The following is a 25,288-nucleotide window of genomic DNA, read 5'->3' as shown; positions in this document are numbered from 1 at the left end:
GCCAGTCTGTTCATTCCTCGTGTTCCATTTCCCTGCCAGTGACCCTCTTTCCACATCCCCACCCCATCATCATTGGGAGATGCAGAAAACGGTTCTCATTCCATACCCTGCACCCTTCTATCCTACTTATCCCCTAAGAGAAACTATTGAAGGGCCTAAACCAGCAATCAGAGCCCCATGGCCTTGGGGGATTTCAAGGTGCAAATTAAGCCTTGGACAGGCCGCTCTGAGAGCTGACATGTGAAGGCTGACAGTTTTCCTCTCCTCCAGTTCTGTCAAGAGCTTTCAAATGTCCCAGAAAAACTGGGGCTCTGGCAGATTAGGAGTTGATCTGCTTGTCATGCGGGGTCACCGTCAGACTAAAGCAATCGAGGGCAACAAGAGATGATGGAACAGAAAAGGAAAGGGCGGTTCAGGTGCAAATTGCCGGCAGAGGGCCGGAGGAGGGGGATGGAGGTGGCGCTGGACTGTGTAGCCTCCTCTAGGTCTTTTCTATCTTTAAACTCTAAGCCTCTGCGTCTGCACCCTGCTTTTCAGCTCATTCAAGCTTTGTTTCCTTTTCTCTTCCAAGGAGTGTTTACTGAGGACCTCTCTGAGAGGTATTGTGTTAGGGCTGATGCTGGGGGAAAAAAAAAAAAAGTGGATTAGCATAATCTCAATGGAGAAGACAGACATGTGAAAAAAATTACATCATAATTTGTATAGCACAGGTAAATATTCTAGCAGAAATTCATTTACAATGCTTTGGGAGACACACGTATGTCATCTGATCTCAAAGGCTAAGCAAGATGCGGCCCTTGGATGGGAGGCAGCATAGGAATACCTGGTGTTCGTAGACTTTTAGAAGGAAAAAAAAAAAAGCTTTGGGAGAACACCAGAGGAAGCAACGAAATCTGGCTGAATGGGGATGGGCAAGGAGCAGGTACCAGAGGAGCCATCAGAACGGGTTCTTAGGAATCCACTCGCCTGCCAGAACTGGGAGAGGAGAGGGGATTCTGGTTATAAGGACCAGAACATGGTAAGGTGAGAAAGAGAAGAGCTCGTGCACAGAAAAACAGGTGGTCTCTGGTGGCTGGGGGAGAACGTGCAGGAAGGAGTGATGGACGATGAGGCTGGACAGTGAAGCCGGCCTTGGATTATGAAGAAGGTAATAGCATGCTAAGGAGCTAGGGCTGTACCAGTGATAGAAACTGAGGCTTTCTCGAGGTTTGTCAGCAGAGGCATTTTATTTGTAGGCTGTTTCAGAAAGCACGAACCAACAGCTGGGTGGAGGAGGCACTGTTATGGGGGCACCTCGGGGGATGCAGCTGCTGGCAGAGGCGGGGAGGGGCGGTTGTTCTGGTGAACCCCAGTGACGCCCCAAACTCATCCATCCAGCTGCAGGCTTGTGCTCAGGCTTCCGCCTGTCAGAAAACCATCCCCAGGTCCTCTCTGGGCTCATACATCAAGGACGTGGGTTTTCTTTTTTTTTTCTCAAAAGTTAACTTTTAAAAATTGCCACCTGGTAGTTTAATAAGTTTCCTGACACATTGAGTAACATCTCCTGCCTCCAGCAAGTGAGGATGGGGTCAACTTAAAATAGATATTTGCCAATGGTCAAGACTGGACTGCCTGCCCCAGGCTTGATGGATGCTTCCAGGACAGCTTCTCAGTGGGCGGCACAGCCCACACCATTGACCTCATGAATCTCCGTCCTCAATCCAGAGAGAAAATTATCTCCCGCCTTTGAAGAGTGGTGTCCGCCCTGAAGCTAGAGTCCCTCCGCTGAACAAGAGCAGGCCTGATCTTTCTTCCTTGATTTAGTCCCAGAAGGGCAGCTCCATCTGGGCACCGGGATGACACTGGCATTTTGCAAGCCTGTCTCACCCGCTCTGGGCGCCCATCCACTTCACTCCTTCAAGGTCAGGCCCAGATCTAAGGCTCTCACCTTCCACGCTCCCTATACCCAGGATCTCTATGCAGCTGCTGAGAGCACTGGCTGTTATCAGGAAGAAGTGATAGCCAATTGGCCATTACTATCTCAAATCCCCCCTGCTTAAGTCAGTCTGGGGATTAATGCTGGGCAGCTCCAACATGATATACTAGGAGCCAATTTCTTTTCCCGCCTTGGTCAGCCACCTTCCACCTGGCACCATAATCCTCAAAGCTCATTTGGGAATCCAGCTCATCTTGGTCCCTTTAATAACCTTAAAGGGACAGCTGATTCCCCGGGGTTGGTAATTTGTGATCCTGATAGCATCCTCCGGGAAGAAAAGGAGGCAGGTTCCATCTAAGGGCTGCCTCCTGCCAAGAGCTTTGACTACAGTTCCCGCCTCTCTTTTCTTTGCTTCTTTTTTTTTTCCTTCCCATCTACCCCTCCCACAAACAGTGAGATACTAAGACGATGAAGAGTCTTATGAATGTCTAGCCAGTTGTAGGTATTGTTATAACCGGAAAGTTGTGATTATTTCAGCTCCTGAAGTGCTTGGGGTGTTTGTACTGTTTCAGTTGCTCTAAAAGTAAACCGTTGCCTGCTGCCTTGAAAGGGCAGGGTCATGCCAGGTCATGCTGGAGAAGCTAGTTCCACTGTAGAAAAGCATGATACTTGCATCAGCTGATGAAATGCTTCACAAGTGAACCCCCCCAGCCCCATCCTCACGCTGAATACTTTATGTCTACAACATCCTAGCTTAGCAAAAGCATCATGGTTTCAGGGTCGCCTAATTTTAGCTTGGCAAGATTTTGAAAAGATAATCTCAAGTATGTCTTCAACTCAAGATGTCATTAATCTGGATCATCTTTTTTGCTCAGTGCCCGCCCTGAGTATAATTCTGAAGGGAAGGATCTGTGTTTGGGAAGCCTTCCATTGGCTGCAAAACTAGGTGATCTAAACACAGAGCACAGACGAGCTATTTGAAAAAAAGCAGGCTGTGCTGCTCACAGGGACACAGGCCAGGAAATGAGCATGAGTCGGTAAACTGACAAGGGACAGTCACAGACAGGATTCCACATCAGTAAAGTGCAGGCCAGGGCTACAGGGCACCAGGCCTGACCAGTAAGCAAGCAAAGCACGGAGTCCTTGCTTCTAAAGAGAGAGTAACATTGGAGAGATGTCTATTCCTACCCAGGCACCCACTTCCACATTCCTTCAGCCTCCATCAGACAGACACTGAAATCCCCAATATTAATACCATTAAAATCTACTCTGAGCAAGACTCCAGGAGCTACTTCTAAGGAATCCTTAATGGTAGATGAGCATAGACTTGTTTGCAAATCTGGGTGGGAGGCGGGGGAAAGCTGTAGATTCTTTCTTTTTTAAAAAAACCCACATGTACAGAAGTATTACTTCTAATTTCAAGAGGCCCACGAGATCCCTGAAGCCTCACAACACACAGCAGAATAAGAAGCCCCCGGGTAAGCTGCAGCTGTGATGCCTGCTGAAGAATTGCCCCCATTTCTGTATTCATTCCATGAAGTTATAATAAATGTCTACAAGGCATCTGGTCCTGTGTTGGTGGATATTAAGGACTAGAAAGGAGCAAGGGAAGTACCCTCTATGACTTCAATAAGGCTCCAGTTAGATTTTAAAGTGCCATGAGCAGGTTCTATGCCTGCATGTTGGTGGCTCAGCTGGTAAAGAACCCGCCTGAGATGCAGGAGACCTGGGTTTGATCTCCGGGATGGGAAACATCCCCTGGAGAAGGAAATGGCTGCCCACTCTAGTGAGCCTCTGTTTACAACTAAACAGAAATGGCCTGTGGGAGGCTGGTGACCTCCCAGCTCAGTGTTCAGTTTCACAGACCAACTCATGTGGGAACGGGGACCTTCTCCCCATAAAAAGACCTCAGTTCTCAGCACCAGGAATTCAGAGACAAATAGACTTTTCTGAAATATTAGGATGGGTTTGAGAAAGAGCCTGAGGGAGATCAGCCCTGGAGGAGTGTAGGTCAGACCCCTGGAAAGCAATCCACTTGGAGGGAAGAAAAAGAAATCTGTTTGGAAGACGAGGTGAATTTACCAAAGCGACACGGGGTGAAGAAAGCTGGTTCTACCCACCACGTGGCTGCTATCTGTCAGCCTCTTAGACGCGTGTATACTCCAAAAACTAAAAGCTTGTGTATCAGTTCAGTTCAGTGCAGTCTCTCAGTCGTGTCCGACTCTTTGCGACCCCATGGACTGCAGCACTCCAGGACTCCCTGTCCATCGCCAACTCCTGGAGTTTACTCAAACTCACGTCTGTTGAGTTGGCGATGCCATCTAACCATCTTATCCTCTGTCATCCCCTTCTCCTCCCACCTTCAGTCTTTCCCAGTATCAGGATCTTTTCAAATGAGTCAGCTCTTCTCATCAGGTGGCCAAAGTATTGGAGCTTCAGCTTCAGTATCAGTCCTTCCAATGAATATTCAGGACTGATTTCCTTTAGAATGGACTGATTGCATCTCCTTGCAGTCCAAGGGACTCTCAAGAGTCTTCTCCAACACCACAGCTCAAAAGCATCAATTCCTCAGCCCTCAGCTTTCTTTATAGTCCAACTCTCACCTCCATACATGACCACTGGAAAAACCATAGCCTTGACTAGATGGACCTTAGTCAGCAAAGTAATGTTGCTTTTGAATATGCTCTCTAGGTTGGTCATAACTTTTCTTCCAGGGAGTAAGCGTCTTTTAATTTCATGGCTGTAGTCACCATCTGCAGTGATTTTGGAGCCCCCCAAAAGTTGAAGCTTGTGTATGACCACGAGCAAATCTCTAATCCTATGGCCCAAGCCATCGTGCTATGGGCATCCTCTGGCACAGAGATGAAGGAGTCATCTACATTCCAGGAGGTGAGAGGGAACACCTGGGAACCTGGAACAGGAGGCAGTGGCATGGGAGTGGCAGTGGGCAGACAGGCAGCATGAGTAAACACCGAGGCCAAGGAAGAACAGCACGTGGTCTCCTGGAGGCAGACCAGTGGCCAAACAATGCAATGCATTGGCTTTGTGGGCAGCATCTCAGGAAGATTGCGGCTGGAGGCTTGACAGCATCAGCAGAGGCAGTTAGCACCCGACTGGTAAAGGGAGGCAGGTGGATACGGGAGTGGACCGCAGTGGTGGCAACTGCAGAGACTGTCGGAGCTCTGGCCAAGACTGAAGGCAGTGCCATCATCAGTGATGCCAGAAGCCTGGATCACGTGCTCAGGGTTCTACTGGGGCAAGAGAAAGCTAAATGGAACATTGCAAAAATCCATTCACTTTGCACATAAAAGCTTTCAAGCTGGGTGTATATGTATTGATGCCACCTCATTGCCCATACAGGCTAATGAACAGGGGTTTAGATGACTCACAGACACCATGACTGATGTTCAAAATATCTGCCAACTCCAGTGATATGAACGTCAATCAGGAAGAGCATGATTATGGAGGCCCCTTACTGAGCCATGCGTAAGCCTTCAGAGTTAAAGTACCAGCAGGTCTCGGGAGGTCCCAGGGGGAACCAGTATAGCTGGAAGGATGGTGGTGACTGTTTACTTAGGGATTTAGAGTAATAATTATTTACCACCATAAAAATATAATAGTTTAACAACCTGTATAATCACACTGGAACATACCAGCCAAATATCAGCTCTAGACTAAATTAAACAAAATATTCAAGACTGCTACTTGATTAAATGTCCCTTGAGGATCAACTGAACTTGTAGAAAGAGAGTTGAATAGTGGGTACCAGGGCCTGGGGATGGCGAAAATGAGGAGAGGCTGGTCAAAGAGTACAGAGGTACAGTGAGAAGATGAATAAGTTCTGGGGATATAATGCACAGAATTGTTCTCACAGTTAACAATGCTGTATGATACACTCAAAAGTTGCTCAGAGACTAGATCTTAAATGTTCTCACTAGCAAAAGGAAATCCACAATTACGTCATGTGATGGAGGTGCTGTGCTGTGCCGTCATAGCTGGTGCTGTGATGGCAGTCCGACTCTTTGCGACCCCATGTCCTCACAGGGACCTCAGCTGTGTCCAGCGCTTTGCAACCCCAGGGACTATACAGTCCATGGAATTCTCCAGACCAGAATACTGGAGTGGGTAGCCTTTCCCTTCTTTAGGGGATCTTCCCAACCCAGGAATTGAACTCAGGTCTCCCACATTGCAGGTGAATTCTTTACCAGCCTGAGCCACCAGGGAAGCCCAAGAATCCTGGAGTGGGTAGCCTGTCACTTCTCCAGCAGATCTTCCCAACCCAGGAATCAAACTGGGGACTCTTGCATTGCAGGCAGACTCTTTACCAGCTGAGCTTCTAGGGAAGCCCATTACAGTACATAAGTGGGTCAAATCAACACATATTCACCTTAAACAATGTTATATGTCAATTATATCTCAATAAAAAAGATGTTATGAAGGATTTTTAGGAAGATAGGAGTACTCTTGTGGATCTTGTTTACAGTGGTAGTTACACAAATCTATTGATATTGGCTTTTGTTCGTTTGTTTTACAAAGTTTATTTACTTATTTAACTGTGCCAGGTCTTCGCTGTGGCAGGCAGGATCTAATTCCCTGACCAGGAATCAAACGCAAGCCCTCTGCATTAGGAATACAGAGTCTTAGCCACTGGACCACCAAGGGAATCTATATTTATATTGTTAAAATTCATGGAACTGTACATTACAACTCAATTGTACTGTATGGCCATTGGAAAAATAAAAGTAAATTACTCTCCAAAAAATGTCACTTGAGAAGCGAAGTTAGTACATGCTATAGCATCTCATCAGGAAGAGATTTCCCCAGCCACGGCAGAGGAGGGTAAGAGGAGCTCACGTTTGACTAGAAGTCATAAATCTGGGTTCTGCTCCCAACCCATCCCTCCCCTAGCCTTGCAATCTTGACCTTAGGCGTCCTTGTGCAGTGTGAGAAGACACATAAGGGAGTACCTTGGCCAAGCAGACAGGAGTCCGACCATGATGTCTACGAGTGTGAACTTTAAAGGCAGGCTGAAGAGGAAGACGCTGTTGCTCTGGGGTGTAGGGTAAGAATAAGGGAAAAGAGGCTTCAAGATCCTCAGGAACATATTTCCTGAGCAGGTGTTTGGCTAGAGATCTGAATGTTGTTATTGTCATGTGGCCAACAAGAAAATGTCAACAGCAACATTTAATAGCTTTGGGTAGGAATTATAAAAGAAATCTAGGCAGAAGGGGAACTAGCAGTGGTTGGATTCCTCTCCAAGTGACTGCCACCTGCCATTATGCAGAAAAGGAAAATAAGGAAGAAAAGATAACAAGGCTTCAAGGCATACAAATTGAAGAGATGACAATTTGGTGGGCTTGTACGCAGTCTGGGAAATTAACAGAGAACAAGAGTGAGGAAGAAAAAAAAAATGACCACATTCCCACAAAGCAACGGCTCCCACGAGTCAGAAGACTGCTGAGCAGATACTAGCCACTCAGTTTATTACTGGAGCCAAGCAGGGAGTGGCAAAGCATATTTAATGCCTAGAATTTGTCTTCTCCCCTCTAGAGGTTGAAGGAAGACAGGTGACGTAAATACCACTGCCTGAATGACAACGTGGGAGTGATGCCTCTTCTGAACATTCTCATGCCCGCCCGGCTTTCCTGCCTGCCTGATGAATCGGCCACTCCAAAGGTCTCTTCCCCCAGAAGCCTGCCCAGCACTCTTATATGGCATGACATCTTCCTTCTGAGCAGTGACAGCACTTGGAGTCTGAAGTCTGCATCCTGACACTTCTCTGAATACTGTCTTGTGTTGTTCTTGGGTTTTGTCCCTGGCACAGGACAAATTCCTCTACTAAATTCTAAATTCCACTACAACATTGGATGTAGCTTTTTTGTTGTTGATGTTGTTCTCGTTCTTGTTTTTAACAACCCCCAGCACATTGCATGTTGCTGGGCTCATGCTTAGAAGTTATCTTATGAACAATTATTGAAATTCATTTCAATGAACTCATCCATTCCACAGGCATTTATTGAATGCTCATTATGATCCACGTGCCAGATCCAAGCAAGGGAGAAAGTAGAGAATCTAGCGCATAGTAGCTGCTCAATAAATTGCTGTTCTGATACTGGGAGGCATAGGATGCTAAGGAAATATATGGGACTTCCTATCACAGAGTTCCTGGTGGCGATGAAGTATCAGAAAGCAGCATCTTTTCACATTGGTCTCTTAAATCACCTGTTTAAGAAATGAAGCACCAGAAAGTTGTAACTTTTCAAGTTTCCATCACAATTTGTGTTACCCCAAGAAGTAGCTGCTGCCGAGTCGCTTCAGTTGTGTCCGACTCTGTACAACCCCACAGATGGCAGCCTACTAGGCTCCCCCGTCCCTGGGATTCTCCAGGCAAGAACACTGGAGTGGGTTGCCATTTCCTTCTCCAATGCATGAAAGTGAAAAGCGAAAGTGAAGTCGCTCAGTCGTGCCCAACTCTTAGCGACCCCATGGACTGCAGCCTACCAGGCTCCTCCATCCACGGGATTTTCTAGGCAAGAGTGCTGGGGTGGGGTGCCATCGCCTTCTCTGTAAGAAGTAGCAAGAAGTAGCAACACCATATATCATCACACCACCAGGGAGGCATTCAGGACCACAGTAGTAGAATTAATTGTCCACTACATCAGCACCAAATCCATTTTGCTTCCTATCTCTGACTTGCTCCAGCCTGGCCAGAAATCTCCAGAGAGATTCACAAAAATATTATATCTATAAAACAAGGATAAGACACTATGAAAAAAAACCAATAAGAAAATTATTGGAAACTGAAGAATGGACAGTCTCTAAGAATGTAAAAATTAAACAGAGATGCAAAAGAATACGAGATGGAGGCATTCAACCTAGAAGCTTCAGCATTGATGAAGAATTCCAGAAATTGAGAGCTGAGAAACAGAAGAGAGGAGATTATCAAATAGATCACAGAAGATGATTTCCCAGAAATGAACAGACATGTTAATTTTAAATTTCAAGTGTGAATAAAATCCTAAGCAGTTTAAATAAAAGATGAAGATCCATATTTAAAGACATTTTTTTTTCAGATTTCGGAATACTAAGGCTAAAGAGAAATTAAACCTTCCCAAAGGATTGGGGAGGGAAAGAATAAAGTAGGTCATTGATAAAACAACAAGAATCACACTGTCAATCATCCTTCTCATCAGCCACACTGATGCTAGAAGGCAGCTGCTGCTGCTGCTGCTAAGTCGTTTCAGTCGTGTCTGACTCTGTGCAATCCCATAGATGGAAGCCAACCAGGATCCCCCATCCCTGGGATTCTCCAGGCAAGAGACTGGAGTGGGTTGCCATTTCCTTCTCCAACTAGCAATACTTAAATTACGTGTTTAGCTTTGCTTTCACACTAAACCTGGGAGGCAACTACTGGGAGACCCTTCCTCCCACTTCCATTTGACGTTTTCTTCATGTGGAGACAACTCCGTGTGGATCACACTCCCACATTCTCTCTACCCCATCTCAGGAAGAGAGTGACCTAATCTGACTTGTGGATTTGGAAGAGAAATCGGACAGGATAATCCAGCATGTTGTTCTGTTCCCTCTTTCTTGGGATCAAGCTTCCCACAGGAAGCATCATTTTGTCCTGCCTCTGCAGACTGTAAAGCAGCCAGTCTTGTCCTCACAGGAAGGCAGCGTAGTTCTCTGGTTCAACATTTGGAAGCATTTGGGAAGCTCGCTTGCTTTCAGACACGCTGTATTTCATCTCATGGATGACACCATCGGCTGAAAAGCAATATTTTATGTACCACAAAGAGAGAAAAACACTGACAATTAAGCAATGCAATCTTTTCTACCACTCTCAATTTTTAATATTTATTAAATAAGATTGTTTCTTTTAGACACATGTATTTATGACATGTTGCTCTTTTGTATACTGGTTATCATATCTCTAAAAATTTACATTCAGAGTCTGACTGTTTTGACTCAGAGCTATCTACATGCTTGATTTACAATATAACATTTTCCTCTTTGCCAATGAGATCTAGCATTGGCCTCATACTGCTCTAGGATTTTCTTCCAAGCTACAGACATCTATTCTACAGATTTAATGCCCACATTTTACCTCTTAGAAGATGTCAGTGGAAGATTGTTAGACAACAACCAGGACTTAGTCCTTTCTTAAATGGCCCTTAATAGTTTATTGACAGAAACATCACGAGGGGCAGTGGCTCATTCTTGCCACCAAGAATAAGCCAAGATCACATGTGCGTGGGCACTGAGAGCTAGGTCATGATTGCCACCTTGCCAGCCCACAGTGGTAAGATGGTCTTGATGATGAGATGCCACCTCAGATCAAAGATGTTAAATGTAAACAGATAGTATATCTTAGGATCAATAAAATTCAGCAGCCACGTTCTTTAGTACCAGCTTAATCACTAAGAAAAGGCACGTTCCATTTTTCACGTGCTTTATCATTGTATCATGTTTTCCAATTTGGTCAAAACTTGGGTTAGAAAGAGGGCCGCCATTTATGAGCCTTCTTTGAATTCTAATGTTTACTGTTTTTATCCTCATCTTGCCAGCTAAAAAATGAGATTCAGCAAAGTTAAATAACTCCCTGCACAGCTCAGGGACAGAACCGGGCTGAATTCTAGTCTGCTAGGCAGTAGCCCTAATCACCAAGCATACTACTCTTTGTAAAGTACCCGATGAAGAAAGTGTAAAAGCTGGAGAGGGTCTGACATGTGAGGAGGACGCACCGGAATGAAGAGGCTTGAAGATGTGAGAGAGTGTGGTCCTTTCAGGAACCTCTAAGGAGTCCTCAGGGCTGGAGGGCAGGAGGGAAGGGGTGGGGAGGGGAGGGGACAGAGAGGCTGATTGAAATAGAAGAGGAAGCATTGCCCTGTGCAAGGATGATGGGCAATTCTGTGAAACAGTTCCTTTTTTTTAATTTTCCAGGTGAAACAGTGCTTCCTTGGGCAGACTTCCCCGCTCTCGTAGTCTGGATGAAGGATCCTGCCATCTGCTCCCACGGTCACTTCTATCTTAAAACTTCTCACCCTTTGCTATAATTACTGATTTAACTATTTTTACCACCTACTATAAATAAGCTTTGTGAGCAGAAGATTGAGTCTCTCTAGGCCACTGTTTTATTGCCGGAGCTCAGCCTTGGGCCTGCCACAAAGAAGGTGCCCCAGACTGGCTGGTGTATGAAAATACAACTCACTTAGCGGTAGGCAGGGGCTGGCCAGCAAGCATGGATGTTATGCAAATATAAAAAGGGAAGCATTGGAGAAACTGAAGGACTGTGCCGTATTTTAAAGAGCTATCTCTGGCCGCTGGGTCAAGAATGGGCTGAGCGGAACAGACTAAAGGCAGGGAGATAGTTAGGGGGCTGCCTCGGTGGCCCAGACTTGCAGTCCTACAGCAAGGAGGTGGAAATGATGAGATAACCATTAGCAGTTAAGTAACACGTCGTTGAATTCATGAGAGATTTGCATAAGAAGACCAAGGCAGAGCCTGGGAACACATCAGCATTTACGAGATGCTGGGAAAGAAGAGTCAACAAAGGGGACCAAAAGGAGAAGATTTCAGAGAAAAAGGAAGAACAGGTGAGCGTGGTGTCAGAACCACTAAAGGAGAAAAGAACTGCTGGAGAAGGGTGTGGTCAACAAGATCCCACTCAGGCAAGAACTGAAGTTAAGATTCCCTTGAGAGTGGGAGTAAGGGGTCACATGTGACACCGAGAGACAGTCTGCCCGCGGAGGAAGCAGAGGCCGATGGCAGCGGGCTGAGCCAGAGCTGGGGACTAGGAGTGCAGGAGACAATGTCTGAAGAAATCCATTTTCTAGGAGCTTCAGTGCAAAGAAAGGGAGGGGCTCGGTGACAAGGAAGTGAAGTGAAAGTTGCTCAGTCGTGTCCAACTCTTTCGACCCCATGGACTATATAGGCCATGGAATTCTGCAGGCCAGAATACTGGAGTCGGCAGCCTTTCCTTTCTCCAGGGGATCTTCCCAACCCAGGGATCGAACCCAGGTCTCCCACATTGCAGGCCGATTCTTTACCAGCTGAGCCCCCAGGGAAGCCCAGGTGACAAAGAAGGGAATGCGCAATCCAGGGGGCTTGTTGACTGCTGTTTTGTGATTAAATACAATTGAGCCTGTAAATAACGTGGGGATGAGGTGCCAACATCAAGGGAGAGAGCAAATATCTTGGGAAGGAAGACATATTAATATTTTATGCAGTGAGGTCTCTGAGGAACTGGAAGTCTAAGCAGGGCAGTTGGAGACTGTAAGTATCAATGAAAAGGGAAGGTGGAGGCTTTGGGTGCTGACCTTGTGGGAATGAAGACGAAGGGAATGTCTCTTCTGGGGGGAAGCCAGGATATACGGAAAGAGAGAAAGGGAATGAGAGGGGGGGAGGGGGGAGAGGAAGACAGAGGAAAGGGAAGACAAGTGAACTTCTCTCTTGTCAATCACAGAAATCCTTCTTCCAAAAGGAGGTGCAAATGAAGGGCTGACGGAAGCATCAGAAATCTTCCCCCATATGGCTTTCCCTGGGATATGCAGAAGAAATCCCCTCCCCACTCCTGAAATAGGAAGTAAATACCCTCAGGGCAGTTCTCCAGCCCTCAACCTAGTTAAGGCCACCGAGGAGGCTAACGGAGAAGTCTGGTACAGGTTACTTTCCAAGACTGAGTCAGAGCTTCACAGTAGAGGGTGGTGGCTCCTGGAGGGAGGTTCTGCTCCATTCACTTGAACAGACATGGAGACACTATGCCCATTGTTGAATGTGTGGCCCTGAGAGCAAGCCCACTGAACCCTATCAAGACCCAAAGATCCATACTCAAAATCCATCCGCAAGCTATGCATGAGACCTGATCGCCGAATAACTTCCCATCCCAAACACATAAAACGGTTGTGATTCTCAGCACATTTTTGCAAACCATTCGATTTCACTTGGAACAGACTGCTGTCAGGAGGAACATTTTCCAGGTGGAGAGCTCCCCTTTGTCTCACCCTTGGCAGCCCTTCATGACGCTCTCCGCACAGCTGCCTCCTTATGCTGTGAACCTTTTGTCCCTCTAACCTCTTTCCTGGGCTAATGGAGCCCCTTGCTGCAGCAAATCATTCTGTGAGCCCGTGTTACGTCTCCTCTTCTCAGGATTTGCTCAATGGGTATAATTGGCTGCCTTGAGCTCCCTTCTGTCCATAATGCCATAGATCTTGCAGGCAGAGATGGATCCCCGGTGAACCAGAAGAGGCGGATGCTTTCAGGAAGGTATTAAGATATGCGTATTTTATTTTAACACCCTGTGGGTATATAGGGCCGCCAAAGTTCCTGTCTTCCTAAACAGTCTTCTTAGCCAAATAATCAAAACTTAAATAATGCCTTGCATAGGTTACATCTAAAAAAAAAAAAAAGAAAAATCAAAGGCCACTTAGAAGCAAACAGGTCAAAATCTCCCCTCCCTCTTACCCCCTTCTTTGAGTGATGGATGAAGTCCATGCTTCTGTTGCAGAACACAAACTCAATTAAAATACTTCCTATACACTGCTGCTGGAATCACTCTTGAATGTTCCCATCCTATAAACATATCATATTATAATATTAATGTGGAACCTGCTCAGTTTATTGCCTCACTCCCTTCACAGCTCATTGACTAACCAGATGTCAAGCATCCATCCCCTTGACTCTGTGTGTGTGTGTGTGTGTGTGTGTGTGTGTATTTCATCATGAAGGATGCATAATCCATTCCATCCAACATTCCTCGTTGCGGTTTTTCCTATCAATTGTTTCCTTATGGTTCACAGCATATGGACAGTTGATTCTGTCATCAATCCTCAGTGGGCCATTTGTGTCCTTGATAATAATAACAGCATTAATGGATGTGTTCCCATTTCAGGATACATCATTATCTTGAGCTAATTTAATTAAACTGCTACAGCCTTGTATTCTGGCTTCCTCTTTTCCATCATGCTGTTCTCTCACACCCCCGAAGAATGTGCTCCTGAGCCCAGGAGGCTCATTTTTTTACCCCTGAGAAGCCTGGAGGATCCTTGGGTGAGAGTTGAACGAGAGCAGGATTGGTTAATGGAAGGGGGTTCCTAGGGGAAGACAGGAAAATACTGTGGAATAAAGATGGCTTTTGTCAAGAGTTCCATGGTCTCGTAAAATGGGCACAGAGATTCAAACCACGGCACTGCCACCTACAAGCTTTCTGAACTTGGAAAGTTTTGCTTCTTTTGCTTTTAATGTCCTCATCTATAAAAGGGGCACACGGAGTAGGCTTCTTTTACGACTCTTTCGGAGAATTAATAAAACAATATACATGTCCCTAGCACATGGGTTGGTACTCCATTAATATCAGTTCCTTCAATTTCTTCTTGTTTTTCAACTCGAGTTTCTCCAGCGGCTGCTGTTAATATATATTGCAGGTGTGTGCTGCTCTAACAAAAGTTGTGCTTCTAAATAAAGGGTGTAAATTAGGTTGGAGAAACGAGTCATAGTTTAAATGTAGTGCAGAGTACACTTTTTAAAGTTCTCTTGTACTGCATTCTTTTGTAAAGCAAAATCTACCCCCACCCCCGCCCTTAATGAGTGTGCATTAAGAAATAGATTGCCGTTCAAGGGCTTCTCTATACCTAAGCTATAGGCTTCCTCTGCTATGTGGTCACTGAAATAATAAAAATGTCACTGAGTAACATTGTCTACTGAGAGTTTACCATTTATCTTGTGCTAGTGATCCTCACGTCCTCTGTAAAACAGAGGCCATATTATCACCTGTTACAGAGGTGGAAATTGAGACATAAAAAGGTTGTACAACATGCTCAAGGTCACATAGTGAGTGGCCAGCACAGATTTAGATACAGACGGTCTGACTTTCCTGAGTCAGAGGAAAGGGTTCACTCTAATGGGAACCGAAATGAAAGCCTTGAAAAATCTACCCTCACCTAACTAAGACTGCTTAAGAACCCACGCGGTACTCTCCGTACTTCCTTTGGCTGCCGGTGCAGTTAAGACGGGACTGTGGCTGAAGTCCGCCATCTGACTCACCCTGTCAGAGGTACGAGATGGATGGAATTCTAGATCTCATTCGAAAACAGCTTAATTCCTTGAGGTCTTCCTCAAGACCCACAGAGAACAGCACCTGGCAGCAGCTGACCCTGGAGTGTGGAGCTTCTTCAAAGGGAAAGTGGTGCCAGCCACACGGGAGGCATGATCCCAGCCGCTATGGTCTTCAGAACAAGCAGATGACCCCTCCTTACCCTAAGCCTTTTGGATAAAATAAAATACCCCAGATTCTTGGCAAGGAATCAAACAATTTTTTAAAAGAATCATCAAAAGGAGGAGAGCAGAAGGGGTAGGAAGGATCTTCAAGGTTTGAAGAATGGCTTAAGCTTGAGTTATGCTTTGCCAACTATGTCTTCAAATCCTGCTTCTGCCACTGGTCTTTTCCCAGGAAAACAGACAGATAAAGGTGGGACTATGAGGGGGAAGTCTTCCCTCTGGGGCCCCAATAGAGGGAAAGCTCTATGATACCCACACCCCCTAGGAATTTCAGATTTCCCATTAGTCGTTTATTTACTCAGGTAGGTGGTTTAACTTCGCTGATGACCAAGAATTTGAAAGTTGATTGAGGACTAGACTCTGTATCCTCTCCTGGGGACCGTTAAGTCACTAAAGTGGGTTCTCCAAGCATTTATAATGTTGTACAACCTAGTAACTCTTTGCAATTCCCTTGGTTCCATAATGCCCTGGGGTCTGCTCTTCTTTAAAAATGATGGTCATGTCCTTTGAAGCAGAGAGTAGGGATGTGTCACTTTGAGTGACAAGAAAAATAAAGAATTTTTATTTTGCTCTGCTCTTTGGATGGATCCTAGTATAAATGACTTTATAAAGACAAAACCCATCTAGTCTTTTTTTTTGGTGGGGGGTTAAATTTGTGGTAACAGGGATATACTTAAAAAGATGAATTTCTAAGAACCATGCTGACTAGCTAGGTGAATTTGGATGTGTTCTAGTTTCTGTTTCCAGATGGGATGCAAGTATGTTGATCTGAACTATCAAGGTGTCCATGGTAGTTAGAGAAATGGAAACCAAGACTGGCGCTTGTACAACACTGGAGGTGAGAGCGTTTTAAAATTCTGCACCCAGACATTCTCTCCTATCCAGTCCTACTGAAAGTATCCAGAGTGACATTCGGTGCAGAATAAGCAAAAATCAGACTCCTGACTTCTGCCCCAGAGCCCAGCTGCTCTTACTGCCGTCACGGCCGCAGTGCAATGAGAAGCCCTTTAGGCAGCAGTGATTGCCTGCAGTCTCCAGGCAGGGCCCTACTGGCAACACCATCAAGAAGTGCGAGAAACTACCTACCTCATGGAGCGAGTTTTGACCACTAGGAAGCACGTGAGAGAGACATGTGAATTTCCAAGGCCTTTCAGAAAGGCTGCCAGAGACCCAGCCATGATGGCACTTGTTACAAAGCTGAGGCCAGTTCAGCAGCGCCTCCCTGCACGCTTGCCCTTCCTCCTTCACTGTCTCAGTTCCTTTGTCTTCACTACCCTTCAAATGCACCCCTTAACAAAGAGCTCTTAAGTGCCTTAGCAGCCCCCAATATTCAGGGGACCCAGGCTAAAACAGATGATAAAAATGATATACAGTGTTCATCACCAACCCTGTTCCGGTCTATTCTAGTGCTGGGATGGAATTGATATTCTATGAAACAAACATAGGCCCTGTTCATGGAGTTTCTTCTTCTAAGTATATAACTACAAACTGAGGTGAGTGCAGATGACATCACCCTTATGACAGAAAGTGAAGAGGACCTAAAAAGCCTCTTGATGAAAGTGAAAGAGGAGAGTGAAAAAGTTGGCTTAAAGCTCAACATTCAGAAAACGAAGATCATGGCATCTGGTCCCATCACTTCATGGCAAATAGATGGGGAAACAGTGGAAACAGTGTCAGACTTTATTTTGGGGGGCTCCAAAATCACTGCAGATGGTGATTGCAGCCATGAAATTAAAAGATGCTTACTCCTTGGAAGAAAAGCTATGACCAACCTAGATAGCATATTCAAAAGCAGAGATATTACTTTGCCGACGAAGGTTCATCTAGTCAAGGCTATGATTTTTCCAGTAGTCATGTATGGATGTGAGAGTTGGCCTATAAAGAAAGCTGAGCGCCAGAGAATTGATGCTTTTGAACTGTGGTGTTGGAGAAGACTCTTGAGAGTCCCTTGGACTGCAAGGAGGTCCAATCAGTCCATTCTGAAGGAGATCAGCCCTGGGGATTCTTTGGAAGGAATGATTCTAAAGCTGAAACTCCAGTACTTTGGCCACCTAATGTGAAGAGTTGACTCATTGGAAAAGACTGTGATGCTGGGAGGGATTGGGGGCAGGAGGAGAAGGGGATGACCGAGGATGAGATGGCTGGATGGCATCACTGACTCGATGGGCGTGAATCTGAGTGAACTCCGGGAGACGGTGATGGACAGGGAGGCCTGGTGTGCTGCGATTCATGGGGTTGCAGAGTCGGACATGACTGAGCGACTGAACTGAACTGAGATGAGTGCTCTGAAAAGCAACCCAGCTCTGGAGATTGCACAATAAAAGAGCTTGGTGTAGAATAAGGTCAGGGAAGGTGAGAGCTATCGGTGAGCAAGAGTTAAGCAGGTGCAGTTTGATAGGGAGGAAAGGAAGGGAAAGTGTGTGCACATGTGTGTATGCACATGGGTCTTTGTGTGTGTGTGTGGAATGGAAGAGTGATGTGACTGGCGTGTTTACAAAGGCTCTGTGGATGAATGCTCAGTGGCTGCCACCCAGAAAGCCATTTTGAAAGGATAAATGGCCGGGCCCCACCGTTGACATCCTAAATCAGAGTCTTGACTAGCGCAGAGAGAGGCTTCTTCCTCTTGAACCTTGGCCGGGTTTGGAAAGCGCTCAATGAGACATGTGGGGCCTGCCCTGAATAAGGGAAGTTTTGCTCTCAGTGTGCCCTCTTCCTGCTCCCCGAGGCCACCACCTTTCTTGTGCTCACGCTCTATTGCCCTTCCCTTCAACAGCCCCTGTCCAGCCTGCATGGACACACACGCGCGTGCACACACACCCTCTGCTCATTTCTTTGCTTGTCGAGTTCGCCCCCCAGCCATGCTTCCTTCTGGCCCACTCTCCACAGCTGCGTCCCATGCGGAGGGCCTTTCTTGATCTCTTTCCCAGCAAAACTGACCTGACCCATTTGTAATCCTGCAGGCTCCTGCTAGCTGCTAATTAAGAAAGTTCTCTATAGCTACATACTGATTGCTGAACACACTTCCAAAGAATGGTAGTAACTTGCATGTTAGAATAGGGCCCTGTCTGGTGCCATAGTTTAGAAAGATATTTTCAATGTTATGTTTCATTTAGTATCTCCAGCAGAACTAACCATGCAGTATTACAAACACCAAAGAGATCACACATCATCCCTGACCAATGTTAAGTAGCAAACTTGCCACTCTCTCCCCAGGGAATATGTTTCTATCTCAATGGAAAGTTGAGTTATGAGTTACATCTCATAAAGTGGGTGTGAAGATTAAATGAGCTAATGCCTTGAAAGCACTTGACATAGGGCCTACCACACAAGCCCACTCCATTATAACTACTACTACTGCTGCTGCTGCTGCTGCTAAGTCGCTTCAGTCATGTCTGACTCTGTGCGGCCCCATAGGCGGCAGCCTACCAGGCTCCACCGTCCTTGGGATTCTCCAGGCAAGAACACTGGAGTGGGTTGCCATTTCCTTCTCCAAAGCATGAAAGTGAAAAGTCAAAGTGAAGTCGCTCAGTCATGTCTGGCTCTTAGCGACCCCATGGACTGTAGCCTACCAGGCTCCTCTGTCCATGGGATTTTCCAGGCAAGAGTACTGGAGTGTTATTATTGGGCTTTTCTGTTGGTTCAGATGGTAAAGAATCTACCTGCAATGCAGGACTCCTAGCTTCCATCCCTGGGTCAGGAAGATCCCCTGGAGAAGGGAATGGCAAGTGTTCTTGTCTGAGAAGTCCCATGGACAGAGGAGCCTGATTGGCTACAGTCAGCAGAATTACAAAGAGTCAGACACTGCAAAGCAAGTAAAATTTCACTTTCATTATTATTAGTATACCACATGGGCAACAAGCCTTAGAGACGGCCACTGGCAAATGCAGGTGAAATGTTTCTGTTGGAGGGAGTGGAGGGATGAGGAGGAAGAAATGGGAGCAAAGGGGCACAGACTGAAGAGGTCTGGGCTCGCCCACGTGGCCTTCTTCGGAGTCCACAGGCCCAGCCAGGCCATTTTCCAGCCCCGCCAGAAGGAGTGAAAATTGAACTGTGATCTGGAGAGCTATCCGTTCTGACCATTAGTCAAACACCGGGAGCCAGTCAGATCTAATTGTCTTTGAAACATCTAAAGACCAGACACATTTTTGGAGGTCAGGCTGCACTGCTGAAAAGAATACAGAAATACCTGGGATGAAAATAAAGTCATAATAGGCTCATACAGTTGGTCTGAAATTAGCTTTCGGGGTCTCCTTATGGTAGTTTCTTAATAATGTGAAATGTGATAAAGGCTTTGGCCACAATAAAGATGAATTGCTTCTTTTTCCTAGAAAAATAAGGAAATTTTAGTAAACATCCCAGGTTTATCACTTAACTTTTCCCCAGCTTGTGGTAGGGGGAGGGGAGTGAAAGGGAGAGACAAGGAGGGAAAAGAGAGGCATACCCCCAGCCTAGCCCCCATTTTTAATATTCTAAGCTATTAGATTTCAATAGCCCACACTCGCCAGCAACGTGTGTCTCATTTCCCTGGATAGACCAAATAGGCAATAACAGCCTCTCGGTTAGAACACTAATGTTGTAATTTAGAACTTCCGTCAAGATGAAAGATCTTTGCTGGGATCCTCAGAGGACCCACAGCAACACTTCAACCCAGGCCCAGATAATGAAGTTTTCATTATTAAATAAAGATATTTTAGGAATGTCATAAACCATAAATCCACTCTCCTCTAGTGCCCAGCCACCTTGTTGTGTTTATTTCTAATGAAAGCCCATCATCTTTCCAAGGGCCCTAATGCCTCCAAACTTGGCATTTCTTGCCTCTCAACCCCCTAATCCCACTGGGATGCTCTGAAGTTGCCATGGTGACAGAAGAGCATCCTCTCCCACTGTAGACCCGAAGTGGCCGGGATGGAGGAGGTGAGTCCCTGTTCCCTCTCCTTGTTTGCTCCTTCCTCCCCACCTGGTCCTGCCGACCGGCTTGAGAGACTGACTCCAGGCAGTTTTATCTCACCTCCAGGAAATGCTAACATGCGCCATCAAGTCTGGCTGTTCTTAAAAATGATGGAGCAATCAATTTTTAATGTGAATTTAGTGTGGATGGAAGCATTAGATTGCCAGTCCCAGGGAAATGACTCATCTGTTCAGCCATTTGCCAAACATTGGGGTGCATTTCCTCCAACCTACCTGCCTTAACCTGGCTCTTGAGAGCCACCTCAAGAGTCTCATGCCCATATCAGGAACCTGCCACCCCTGTTGGTCATCTTCACCAAAGAGAAGCCTCTGTTTCCCAAACCCAAGTGGCACTGAGAAGGCTCAGAAGGCAAAGGGATCTTGGACACATCACATCTCAGTGGATTGTACAAGTAAAGGGAATCCAATTTCTGAAATTAGGAACTCGTGTAGTTGACCCCTGGCTGCTATTGAACCACACCTGATGAGCCAGCTGTCTTAAAAATTTAGGAGAAATTTTCTAGTCTGTCACAGTAAAGAAGCTCTCCTTTACACATAACCAAATGTCTCTTAGCTGTAACTTAAGCCCATATTCATAGGACATAAATGTCTTCTTATAATATACCAGATTTTGCCCATAGAAGGGGAGTATTAATACCTAGACAGGGTATTAATTTCTATCCATATTGTTGTTTATACCCACAGTCCAAACTGAAGCAATAAGTACTATCAGATTAATCAAAGAAGAATTTGTAGATGTATTCAAAGACAAAGATCATGACCCCATGGCTCCCAAACATATCTCTGGAGCTTCTTCCATCACAGTGTGATTTGAACTTGGACAGAGTTAGCTCTAAGATATTCAAAAACAAGCAAGCAAAAATCTTGTTTTCATCTCCATCACTGAATGGGCTCTAGGAATAAAAACCAGTCCTTCTTGAAAACATCTGAGAATCCAATTAATGGATTCTGTATTTTCTTTTAAGGTCCATGTAGGAGTACACATCAGTTTGAGATATTTCCTGGGGAAGAGGGCACAACAGACCATCGCACCCCATCAGCACTTGAATTAATTGAAAATAAATTTCCCTTCCCTGCACTAAACAAATGAGGAGCTTTTTGTGTGATAACACTTACACCCATCTGTAATAGGTTGCTAAGATTCCACTAATTTAAAAAAAAAATCTCATTTGAAGATAGTTAATGGTGTCTGCATTTCTACAAAGCGCTAGTCAGACTACATTTCCTTGAACTTCAGGGTCTGTGCTGATTACTACTCAATTAGTTTTGATTCAGTTCACTGAAGAAAAATGTCCATTTCATTAGTGCGGAGAAATAACCATGGGATGCAAAATATATTTCCCCGCGTTGCTATGGCAACCAGGATGACACAGCTGAGCTCGGAATGTTAATGCCTTCTCTGAGACTGTGTTTTTAAGTCAGCATGCAGCCATTAAGACTTGCTGGGTGGGGGTGGCCGCCTGGTGCCACATGGCTCCTAGCATTGGCAGTGGAAGTGTCCAAGGGACTTCCAAGAAGGCTGCTTTCTGCCACTCATCTCCCCGGCCCCTCCCCTGCGGGCAGGGCGTCTGGGCAGCAGGATCCATCGATTGCTGCGTGGCATGTCTCCAGGGCCCTTTTGATGTGACATGCAAGCATCCAGCCGGAAAGTGAAAAATGCAGCCCGTCATCCGGACGTGTTTGTCTGTGTGTTGCCTGTTCTGTGAGTGCCTGTGACTCCTGAGGTGAGGGACTGACATCTGAGCTCTTCATTAACACGTTCCCGCCCGCCCAGGTTGGCCCACGCTGAGAGTGAGGTGAGGAGCTGGGAGGTTATCCACACTCAACGCAATAAATCTGGCTGCCGACCAAGGGGAGCTTCATTCCTACCCACACTCCCCAGGCCTGTGTGAGCAAAGAGCAGAGAAAAAGATTCTAGATTGCCGAAGCAAAAGAAATGGGTCTGTTTGTATGGGATAGGAGGCAAAAACCCCAATGCCAGCTTTCAAGAATGATAGATGTGACCTTCAGTTCAGTTCAGTCGCTCAGCTGTATCTGACTCTTCGTGACCCCATGGACTGCAGCACGCCAGGCCTCCCTGTCCATCACCAACTCCCAGTGTTTGCTCAAACTCAGGTCCATCGAGTCGGTGATGCCATCCAAGCATCTCATCCCCTGTCATCCCCTTCTCCTCCTGCCTTCAATCACTGTGACCATTAGTAAGTGTGAATTAGGGCAAATGGGCTTCCTGGGTGGCTCAGACAGTAAAGAATCTGCCTGCAATGCCAGAGACCTGGGTTTAATCCCTGGGTTGGGAAGATCCCCTGGAGGAGGGCACGGCTACCCACTCCAGTATTCTTGCCTGGAGAATCCCCATGGAGAGAAGAGCCTTGCGGGCTACAGTCCATGGGGTTGCAAAGAGTCAGGCACGACTGAGCGGCTAAGTACAGTACAGGGCAGATAACCCAAATTACACGAGCACAAAAATTTTATTTGGGAGGCTGAATTTTCCAGGTTAAATGGATAATTACTTATATCTTCCCTTAGGCTCTGTCAACATAATCTTAGACTATCAATTAATAATGAATATCTGTGTCCTATGTTCAGGGTTGCTTATCTTAGGATACCCAGATTAAAGACAAGGGGCCAGACTCTCAAGGAACAGTTTAGTTGGTAGACCACACACAGACTCCTCATGCAAGCTACCATCTCCTCAGTGCCTGGCAGTGTACTGCACGCTGTATATGCTTTATTTTATTCAGTCCTCACAAAGGTGCTATGAGGAGGGTGTTAGCCCCCTTTCAGAACCAAGTGCACCAAGGTGCAAAAAAGTACCTGACTGGTCAATCACTAGTGAATTACAGCTAGTAATTTAAGGAACTGGTTTCAAACACAAGTCCGTCTGGCTCCACAATCAGTTTCAACCACCGTGCACAATGCCCCTGGTGTACACATGAATAGCCAAGTGGGAAGCCTTAGTGCCCAATGAGTGCCTGATTTGTCAAGAAAGCAGCAAAGTCTTGTGCATTTAATGAATTTAGCTTCACTTTTTAAAAATTCAGCTTCAAATGAATGGGCAAAATCAGAGTGTCCCATCTCCTCCATTAACCAGATGTTCTAAACCCACTTCTGTAGACCACAGGGTGTGGCAGGAAGGCTACTGGGAGAGCTGCAAAGGCAAGGACCAGGCTCTCGTTGTAACACAAAAGCAAGCACACCAGTATCTCATCGTCAGAGTCCCAGTCTCCCCGCCCCCACACTAGCCCCTTGGGATCCTGTGTATCTGAGTTTCTTTATTTTGAGTCACCATCATGTCACCATCGGAAGTATTTATTAAGTTTCTGCATACCTAGAGTTCTGGTCATCCCATTTATTCTTGCTCCCTTGGCATGTTTGTCATTTTCACTCTGTTTGCAGCTGCTTGACATGATTTTATGTCATCTTTATACATCTTCAGATGTGGCATTCAAGACACTCAGAACTCAGAGTGGATCCCCAGCCTTCTCTCTGCTTGCTTGTAGCAACAACTCTGGGTCTCGGTGACAGCAGAGCTTGGTTCAGGAACTGACAGAATGGTTGCCTCTTCTGGACTGTACTACAGTCCAGAGCAGAACGCAGTGGCGCATGGGGTGGTTTCTAGTCTAAAATCACACTACAGATAAAATACGCAGTCTATAGGTTGGCTTTGTTGCTGGAGCTGCCTTCGTCAAATACATTCAAGGAAATCTGGTTCCCTCAGGATGTTAAACTCTGTTTCTAGAAAAAAGGAGAGAGGCAGTTTCTATGGTCAATTCTGTTCTGGAGATGCTGGGTTAAACAAAGTTAATCAGGTTTCTTCACTGCAAGGATTCAGAGTTGTTAATATGCTAATGTGCTGTAGAACCCTCCCTCCGAAAGGAGAGAGTAGGAGGAAGCATTATCTACAGAGTTTGGAGGGACTAGAGTTGTGACCACTCTGGAAACCCCCTGGAGGGGTCAATCTGCATACCTGCCTGAGGAAGTCTGGAGAACGGCACAGTCCACTGGGATTTTTTGCCTGAAGACTCCCAAACTTCATGGGAGAAATGTTTAAGACTTTGGGACTGACATTTGAAGCCAGGAAAAGGAAACTAAGGATACCAAAAAAGTAGTGGAAAAGATCGGCTTTCAAATTCCAGAAGGAGGGGCCCAGATGGGCTGGAAACTAGTCATCCTGAAGTAGGAGAGAGCTAAGTGGCTCCAACCTAGCCTAGTGCAATGCCTTTTGTTTCTAGAGAAACCTCTGTACAGAATTCGTACAGATATTTTGGAATAAAATGATAGAAAATTCTAATTAAACAGTTTTGAACAATATGCACATTAATCATCTCACAGAATAGGAAGCCCTGGCTCAAATCTTTAGAATCTTCGTGATTCTCTTAGCTCACACATCCAGTTTCCTGCATCCCACATTATCTGCATTGATTTTTCTCTCTCTATTGAAGTAAATCACTTAAGAAGGATAGGTGAGAGGTAGATTTGCTAAGTTCTTGAATGTCCCAATATACCATGTTTTACCCTCACGGTTGATTAATAGTTGGCTGCATCTAAGTTGGAAATCTAGATTGAAAAATGTTTTGTCTTAAAATATTGAAGTCATTTCTTTCTTGCCTGTTGATATACTGTGATGCTGTATAACCCAAAGCCAGTCTAATTTTTTCCTTTATGTATAATCTTTTTTTCTTGCATTGGTTTATCTTTTCAAAAAATTTATATATATAAATATATTATACAATAGTTATTATATATAATATATCATATATAATAGTTATATAATATATTACATTTATATATAATATATCTAATATAAATATTATATATTATATTTATATATAATATGTCTAATATATATATAAATCTGATATAATATATTTATATATGATATATGATATAATATAAAATTTATAATATAACATATCAGTTTCAGGTATACAGCATCATTATTCAATATTTGTGTATATTGTAAGATTATCACCTCAGTGACATTAGTTAACACCCATCAGGACACAAAGGAATTTTTGTTCCTTGTGATGAGAACTTTTAAGATCTCCTTTCTCAGTGTCTTTCCAATATCTGAGATTTCAAATATTTCAAATATGAACTATAGTCACCGTGCTGATGTGCTGCATCGCA

Source organism: Capricornis sumatraensis, chromosome 14 (assembly GCF_032405125.1).
Source record: "Capricornis sumatraensis isolate serow.1 chromosome 14, serow.2, whole genome shotgun sequence".
Taxonomy (NCBI): Eukaryota; Metazoa; Chordata; class Mammalia; order Artiodactyla; family Bovidae; genus Capricornis; species Capricornis sumatraensis.
This window is presented reverse-complemented; position numbering follows the sequence as displayed.